Below are 9,824 nucleotides of genomic sequence, written 5' to 3' on the forward strand. Positions count from 1 at the left end.
CTATTAATTTCAAATTTTAGTATTATTAATGCTATTACTAAAATATCACAATGGCTTGAAAGAAATATTTCCTCAGAAGCAAGAAAATTATTGGATTCAATACTTATTCCAATTTTTTTTTCTCATTAGAATGTATTATTTAATTATACAACTTTTTTAAGTAATACTTAAAAACATGACATTGACTTGATTAAGAAGATGAGAATAGTGGAGAGCATTTTATTGGAACTCAAAGAAATTAGAGCTAATGTTGATGAAATTTCATATTTTATATGTTATTGTTGAGTCAAAGCAGAGCTATACGTGTTTAATATTTCTCCCGCTCGACTTGCAACAAGCTCATCGTCAAAACATTAATATAGGATCAGTAGAAGAGTATTATAAAACAAATGTCCCCTCTCTTAGATAATAACCCAAATAAATGAATGGATTTTAATTCATCATGCAGCACTTACAAATCCGCAGATATTACTTCCACAAAAGTCTTTCCAACCTTTATCAGATGGTGATAGAAAAAAAAATATATGTTAGATTTTTATCATGGAGATGTTAAAATATCTTATGATGCCTTATTAACTATGATTAAAAGATAAACTATGGTTGATACAGTCCCAAAAAATGCTATGGATGCGTTGCATTATTTCAAACACATTTTAGATTATATTCCCAATGTATTAAAATGGTTATTTTTCCAAAAAGCTGATTAGGGAGTTTAGCGTAAAATAAATTTGGAACGGCAGTAAAAAAAATAATTTGACAGAAGTGTCGTGAATAATCATCAGACAAAAATACTAATCAAAATTTTGTAAAATTAATAAACGATTAAAAGAGGGTGCAAAGAATGTAAATATATTTTTGTTTAGGTCAGCCTAAAATAGGTATAAATAATATGCTAATGTGGAGGTCTATAATGGGTAAGTTAACCAACAATTTTGCATTCTATTAAAACCCACCCTCATGTGTTTAAAAATGTTAGTATATTCATACTTCTCGGACCTCCGAACCCAGTTTTGAAACTCTTTTGCCAGAACCTAGAAGAAACGAAAATATTTAGGTTTATCTAATCGAATCCATTTTTCCCGAGTCCAGGCTGAGTTCATGAATTTTAGTCAAAAGGGAAAAATATTAGCATTTTCCAAATATTTTACCAGTAAAATTTTTGATGTTAAAAATAATGGCTACTGAAAAAACTTATTAACAAAATAAATTCTATTTGGTCGATAGTTTGGGTTTCTTACGAATAATTTATATACTGGAATTTGTTAAACCAATCCCGTCCTAGCTTTAGTCTTTAAAAATTTCACCTAGATTCTTACCTAACCCCATTTACAAAAGAAGCATATTTTATTTTAAAACATTTTTTAAATTTTTAGCCCGCCTACCCAAGGCGAGCTAGCAAAAACCTGCTAGTGACCTCTAGGCTCAGACTTGGTTTGGACTGTACAGTTATAAACTATGAATTAAATTTAGTTTACATTTTTTATATCATTCTTTTAATTATTTAATTCAGAGGAGATTTTAAACCCTTTTTAATTTGGATAATTCATCTTCTATTTTTGATTCTTATAAATGTTTCATAGTTTTTGTTTCGACTTAAGGATGTGTCTGACTCATGCGGATAGCTTAATTAATTAGATAATCTTAATTTTTCTTTGATCATAGTAATTCCTCCTACCAATATAGACCATTTTATAACCTTTTCATTATATCTTTTTATTCTAGTCTTAGCTTATTAAACTAGCTTTCTTTTGATAATGTTTTTAAATTGGATAATTAGGCAAATTTATATCGTTTTCCTTCATAAATTATTATGAGCTATGAACAATTATATATTTACCGGGTCAGGTAGAAAACCCTGATAGAAATTTTTACCGAACTCTAGCTGGCATATATTATTCTAAAAGAAATGTTTTAAAAAAATGCCCTAAAAATTAACCCATGCTTCACAGATTATTTAGCCCATTACCAACAATCATAGTCTATTTAGGAGGATTAGATACCAATAACTATTAAATAGAAATAATTTTTTTAGTAATTAGGGTTTTTAATACTTTGTAAAAAATAATAATTTATAAACAGGGACCCGGAACAAATGCATTTTTTGCTTTTCAATCTATTTCCCGCTAAATAATGTCCGATAAGATATCTTATCTTCTTAAAATGTGACGTACTTTTATCATTATAATTTAGAGAGTAACTACTAATAGAAATAAAGATGGTTCTGAAATTTTTATAGATCACGTTACCTTTTTTTTATACTAAAACACAAAATCAATTTCCATGCTAAAATTTTTGTTATGGAAGAAAGATGACTTACCTTTTAATAAAATACTTCATCTAGTAGGAGGCAACTGAGTATTAAATTATCTATGTGACTAATATATCTTCTTAAATTAATCCATTCTTGATGAAAGTTGAAAAAACTAAATGCGGTTATTTAAAATAATTTAAATACATGTCTACACTTTTTGGTGTCACCAATATATAAAATTTATATTTCAATCATAGAAAATAAAATAATTTCAATTTAAAAAAATTATAAATTAACAATATTTTATATCAATATAAATGGTGATGTGTCTAGACGTCTATCTCCCAATTTTGATGAACTATTTTTTCACCCAACAAGATTTTAAAACATTTATCTTTTTAATCTAAATCTATACTATATAAAGCATACATTCATTCCTCCAATTAAATTCCCTGCGTCAAACCCAAACTTTTTGAGAAAAACATCTTGTATCACCTGATTTGATATTAACAAAAAAATATATTATCCATATTTGTTATTTTAAAATAAATAAAATTCTGATTCACCACAACAATGTCTTTCTTTTTGTATTCTTCCCCAAATCTTAATTCTTCTATTTTATCAGTACCTTATGTTTTATATAATAATTTTTTATGAAATATTTATTGAGCCAAAATCTTGAAACCTTTGCAATTTTCCTCTTATTTTTGCGGTACAATCATCCAACTCCAAATGATGAAGAAATATAATAAATATTTTAGCTTTTGCATGTATTGTATTTTGTATATTACAATAAATTTTTATAATTAAATTTGAAAAAAAACAATCTTTTTTTAGAGGTTCATAAGTTCTATGACTTTATATCGTCTGGGTCAATATGTACTTTATAGATTTTTTTTGTTTCTCCTTTAATTTCAATTTTCAAATAATAAATAATATAAAGTATTAAAAAAAACGAAAATATAATATTTTATGTTGTTTTTTTCTCCCTCCAAAAAATTACCAAAAATAAAGAATTATTTATTATCGATATATATAAATTTTCATCTTTTTATTTAAACTAAAATAAGGTTCCTAAAAATTATAAATAAAAATGGATGTATTGTCTTTAAAGAAAAGTTTTTTAGGATATTTGGGCAATAACAGTATCTTTTTAAAATTTGTTTCGTATATTTTATTGGTTAAGATTTGTAAGAAATTAAATTTATAATATTTTTTTATTTATTAATAATTAAATTAAGGCGTCAATTGTTGATTGGTTGCTTTTAATGTCAATCTTAATTTATTTTTTTTAATTTTATATTTAAATAAAAAAACATAATAATGGAAAAAATAAATAAATTTTGATGTTTTTTAAAATATACAAAAAAAAATTTAATTTGTTAAAATTATAATTAATCAGTTATAGATATGATCATATAAATTCTACCATATATCCTCAAAGTTAAATGTATATTAGCAATTTTTCTTTTTGATTTCAGTAGCGTAAATATAAAAAAATATTTTTGGAAAATTCTGGATCAATTCGGTTTTTAGTATTTCGTTCTAATCACTCATTCACATTATTCAATTATGCTTGGTCCAAAAGTATGTAAAGAATTAGCCATTATGTATATAAGGAATCATTAATACTACTCCGTCACATTTTAAAGCACTTACCCGTAGATCTGAACTTTTGTAAGACAAAAATATTTCAGTGGTTCGGATCCAAGGGTGAGCGCGAAATGCCAAACGAAATATTTGTTATTAACTGTTATTTATAATTACAAGGTGAGGTAGTGAGTTGTATAGTTATGAGTTACATCAATTATAGGAGAAACTTTACAGCTTGCTAGCTTACCTTGTGTTTATAAAATCTTCATCCTGTTGATTTATGATCGGAGATATTATCACTTCTGCTATTTATATTTTTCCCAAAAAAAATTTCTCAAAAAGGGTTTATTTTATATAATGTATTTTGTAAATACATAATATTTATATAATATTATTTTAGTTTAGATAAGCAACCATTTTTGAATAAATCATTTTTTAATAATTTTTTATTTTAATGATGAGGTAAACGTACCCAAATTTTGTATCTTATTATAATCGTTTGTTTTATAACCCCGAGTAACACAAGTTAGTAATATTAACATTGCCGTCTAGACTTTTTCAAGATTGTATGATGTAGATGTTCAAATAAAAAAAATTGATGGTTTTTTTATCAATTAAATAGTCATTGAGCCTAATTCCCTGAGACCCTAACTTGTGATGGATAAGAAATTTTCACAAGATCTAGCGCCTCAGGAAATTAGTTTCAAAATAAATTGGTCATTTTAAAAATGAAGTCATTTATATGAATATTAATAAAATTATTGCTCATTTATTAGAATGGTTTATTAATGTATTTAAGAATAACCATGGATCGATAATACAATGGTATGATAAAGGTTATATATTAAAAATGATAAATAGATTCGTAGATTTTCAATATTTAATAATTGACGCATAAATTCGAGGAATCATAAGTTGTTGTCTGGCATTATAAATTTCACAATTGTTACCTAGAGATTTTATTAATTTATATTTTAATTATATATCACGCAAGTCACTGTCACTATGTTTGTTTACTAATCTATTAAAAATGAATATTCAAAAATGATTTCAATTTAAAAATTTGGCATATTGTCAAATAATCTTATAAAGCATAATAAATATATACTATGAATTTTTTTTAATTTTTATAACTCGTGACTATATTTGGGGTAATTACTGTTTTTTAATCATTTAAGCCAATTTTTAGCCAGCGAAATTGGTTAAACCGAGTTTTTAGCAGAAAACTATTACTTTGGGGTTTTTCTTACAAATATAGCAGTTCAAATTTGAAAGAAACTAATATAAAATTAAAACGTCTTAAAATTAACGGGTTTACTTCAGGACGCGTCTGTAGATTTAGCCATTGCCCAACTATACTCATGATAAAGAGTAATAGGTCAAAAGTGTCCTGGACAAAAATATATTTAAAAAAAATCTAAATGCTTAGTAGGGGAAAATTTGAAAATGTATCAAGTATAATAACACTAGACCTGTGCGCCGGCCGCTGATATTTTTGATTACGCCCCGCCGTGGTTAAATTTTTTTAAAATAATTTTTATATTTTATACATTTTTACTTTAATGATTGGTTAACATCACTGTTGGAATTGTATGCCATCAGGAAAATGTTAAATTAAATAAATAGATCTAACATCGAATATTCTATATCGTGATATCACTGATCTATACCCTGAGTTTTTCTTATTCCATGAGTTCATTCAAATGTAAAGATTATAAATGCCTCAATCAGATAGCATAGTATATTATTTATGCTCGAAAGCATGTCTGGAGCTATAATCTAATAAATAATGTTTTGAAAAGCATTATTTTCAAACTATGAATTGGTGTTATTAGAGGAATATTAATTCTTCCTTCCAAATTTAAATAATCAGTTGAATTTCTATCTTTACAAAAAAAGCCTATACTATATTAAATTTTGCATTATTTCAGAAGTGAAATAGAAACGCATTTAATAGTAAATGATAAGTAGCTCAAAAATTATTTCAGTTAACTCGTTAGAATTAAGATATAAACTTTTTTAAATTTATTTTTCTTTATTAATACATTAGTATAAACATTTATATATCAAAATTTCAAAAAAATAATTCACTAGGGGAGACCAGGGCTAGTCGGCGCAAGGGGCTTATACATCCGATTTTATTTAAAACCAGTAACAATTATAAATTAAAATTTTGTTGTAAATAGAATTCTATATTTATATTTGGGGAGAAAATAATTTATATTATTTAGCTATAAAGTTTAAACATAACAAAATGGACAATATGTGAGTTTAAAAACTATTTTAATATTTAGGAAAGTTTCAGATTGATATGTAAGACGTAAATATATGTTAAAATCATATTAGTAATACTACTACCATTGGTATATCGTGGCTTGTCGGCGAAATCAATCAATTTTTATAATTTTCAGAGATTTGACAGGCCGGGCTGTACAAATAGTACCTCTGTAGGTATCTGATAATTTTATTATGGTATTCAAATGTAAAAAATTCTAAATAGGGAAATTTTTACCATAAAGGATTATGAAGAAACAATAAAATTGTATGAAAATGATATGTCATCAAGAAAAGTAACATTTATTACAGGTTAAAGTGATATTTTATAAATTTAATATATAAATGATAATTATATAAATTTATCAATGTGATTTTTTGTTCGTGAACGCAGTTCGTTTTTTTGAAAAAAGGTGATGAACGGCGTTCCTTTTTTTTTGACGAACTTTGAACGTGAACGCGTTCCTTTTCTTTGATGAACGCGTTCAATTTTACGTTCGTTCAATTTTAAAAACACTTTTTATTTTTATTTATTTGAAAAATTAATATTAATCCGCATTTTTTAACAAAAAAGTCTTATATTTTTATTTATTTGAAAAATTAATATTTAATCCAATTTTTTAACAAAAAAGTCTTATATTTTTTAATCAGCTGTTTTTCCTTTTTCATATTGCAACTAACGTACCATAGTGCTACTGCTAGAGAAGATAAGATTAAAGTTTATTAATTTGAATATTTTATATTTTAATTTAATAGATTAGCATTTGCATGGATATAAATATTTCATCATCAGATTCTGAAAATCAAAATTCAATATTAGATGAATTAGAATTACCATGGCCCAAATATCAAAAATATTTCACTGTTTTAAAATCAATTCCGAGATACCCTTTTTTTTTGACGAGGAAGAAGAGGGCAGATTGGGGGATGATAACATAGCTCAATTTTTTGAAACAATGGATAAAACATTAAATGTTTTTAATAAATTCCCCCTTTTAAAAGAATTGTTTATCAAGTATAACACCGCAATCCCTTCATCTGCCCTTGTTGAGCGAGTTTTTAGTATAGCTAACGCTGTATTAACTGACAAGCGTTCATGCATATCAGATGAAAATTTTGAAAAGCAATTATTATTAAAAATTAATAAGAAAATTTTTTTAGAAATTTATTTTTTTATCGCTCTATTATATTGTATTTATAATTATATTATCAAAATAAAACTATTATTTTTTATCATGGCTAATATATTTTGTTGAAAAATATAAGGCATTTATTTATATTAAATTAAATTTAAAAAAAAATTTATCATAAAATTTTGAACGCGTTCCTTTTTTTGAATTTGAATGTGAACGTGAACGCGTTCGATTTTTGTCAATGAACGTTGAACGCGAACGCGTTCGATTTTTTTAAAAATGTTTACAGCACTAGATTTTTTATAATACTTTTTATAAATAGAATAATTGCGAACTCCATATATTACATAAATATATATATATAATCATTATAACCATATCTAATTAACGAATAAAATAATTCATAATGTATAAATAATATATTACAATAGATTTATACATTACTACATTTCCCCTTCATTAATTGAAAGGAAACCTACATCTAGAGCCATTCGACTTAAAGTTTCCTAAATAATCTTTGTCTTTGATTTCCATTTATCTTTACCGTGTAGCAGCGTCTACATGTCAGTATTTTCACTGGATGCAAACCCACTTCAAAAACTTGGCCTACCCCCTAAAAGATTCTCGCCACCTTGGGCGGCGGTGTCTCCCCATTATTATTTTCACCTTTTTAATTATATTATTTTCACCTTTTTAATTATATTATTTTCACCTTTTTAATTATATTGATACTCTTTTTAGAGAATTTATAAAGGATAACTTAAATTAATCTATCTCTACTACCAACTATCGATATTTTGTGTATATAAAGAATTTATTTTTTAGATAATAAATTCAATTAAACCTTCATTATTTACAATGAATTAATTATTATGGCATTATGAGCTTGCTGAAATATTTAAACCTTTTAAATTACATTTAAAAGGATAGCAGAAAGTTTTATTTGGAAAACAATGTGTATGATTGTTTGCATTATATAGATTTGGCCGATGAATTGTATTATAATAATTCTATAATAAAAGTATTAGTTTTTACAGCAATAAATTTTGTCCTATTTCATCTCAAAATTTAATAGATAAACCCCCCAAAATTTATCCTACCCCCATTAAAACAGCCTACCCCACTCAAAAAATACTACCCCTCCCGCTCATGTAGACGCTGGCGTGTGGTGTTACCTTTTTTAACAACTACTCTTCTTCCCCCAATTAAAATTTTGATCTCAAAAGAGTATCAATATTAGCTGCCTTGGTATGATTGATCTCGCCTAGAATATTAATATTGTTTCCCTTGTTTATTGATCTCACCTAGAGTATAAATATCGTTTCCCTTGTTGATTGTTCTCCCAATGGAATATCAGTATCGCCAGATATCCCACTGAAATATTCTTATTGGTTCCATTGTATGCTTGATTTCCCACAGGAGTATCGTTATCGAGGCCATTGCATGCTTGATCTCCCACCATAGTATCTTTATCAAGGCCATTGTATGCTTGATCTCCCACAGAGTATCGTTATCGAATCCATTGTAGATTGGTCGACGTACCATCATCATAGAGCTGGCCAAGAGATCGCTATTATCCTTGTATGGCACATGAGGTCACTAGAGCTGGCCAAGAGATCGCGATTATCCTTGTATGGCCCATGAGGTCACTATTACCTTAGAACTGGCCAAGAAATCGCTATCATCCATAGATGGCCCATGGGACAAATCCCTATGCACAAGAAGTCATCATTAGTCTTTTAACCCAAATCTGGCTCAGGGAAGCCCCGTTAGTTTGTTTATAGGTCACTTGATTTGAGAGCCCAACGTTCTTATATCTTTAGTTTAAATTAGCCAGGTCTTTATTAGTATCCATTTTCCATATGCCCGATTAGAAAGGTTCTTTTATCAGAACCTTTTTCCCATTGTCCAAATTAGCCAGGTTTTTCTATCTGTTACCTTTTTCCTAAAGTCATATAAATGTCACTATATTATTAGTATTTATGTTTTCACAATATTATTTCCCATAATGTTTCAATTTTACTGAGTCATTAATTTTCCAAAATTAATTTCATATCACAAATATTCATAACATAAAATTATTACCCTGAATTTAAATAAATCATAATTTTATAATTTCCAATAATTTAATATTTATATTGTTAATATATCATTCTTCTGCAACATTCAATATAATCAGTGTGAACATCATGACTATTTCCAATCATTCTCTATTATTTCATAAAACATCCAATAGATTCATATTACAGGTTATTTACATCCATGACTGCACCAATTTTATAAATAGAATTATTGCAAACACAATATTTATACCCATATAATACCTAGAAAATAAAGGCAGGATATAAAATATATTAATCCAGATATCACATTATAAAAGATGATATAAGTGTTAAGTTAGTAAACCTCACCCATTATTATATTAAATCATAAATATATATAATAAATTGGATAATGATTGCAAACACAATGTTTATTCATCCATATAACACATATCAATATATATTAATCCTGATATCACATAATAGATGATATAGGTGTTTGGTAGTTAACCTCCCTCATTATATTTAAAT

The 9,824-nt window shown here is 26.4% G+C and overlaps 1 long non-coding RNA gene across 1 annotated transcript; it reads left to right on the forward strand.

The window, feature by feature from the left end:
• Nucleotides 1-5,521: 5,521 nt before the first annotated feature.
• Nucleotides 5,522-6,434, forward strand: LOC135929360 (uncharacterized). Its single transcript, XR_010572571.1, has 3 exons — nt 5,522-5,995; nt 6,139-6,295; nt 6,345-6,434. It is a non-coding gene; the product is annotated as an uncharacterized LOC135929360 (long non-coding RNA).
• The last annotated feature ends 3,390 nt before the right edge of the window (nt 6,435-9,824 follow it).

The sequence above is a fragment of the Gordionus sp. m RMFG-2023 genome, chromosome 5, assembly GCF_954871325.1.
Source record: "Gordionus sp. m RMFG-2023 chromosome 5, tfGorSpeb1-WG-v2, whole genome shotgun sequence".
Lineage (NCBI taxonomy): Eukaryota > Metazoa > Nematomorpha > Gordioida > Chordodea > Parachordodidae > Gordionus > Gordionus sp. m RMFG-2023.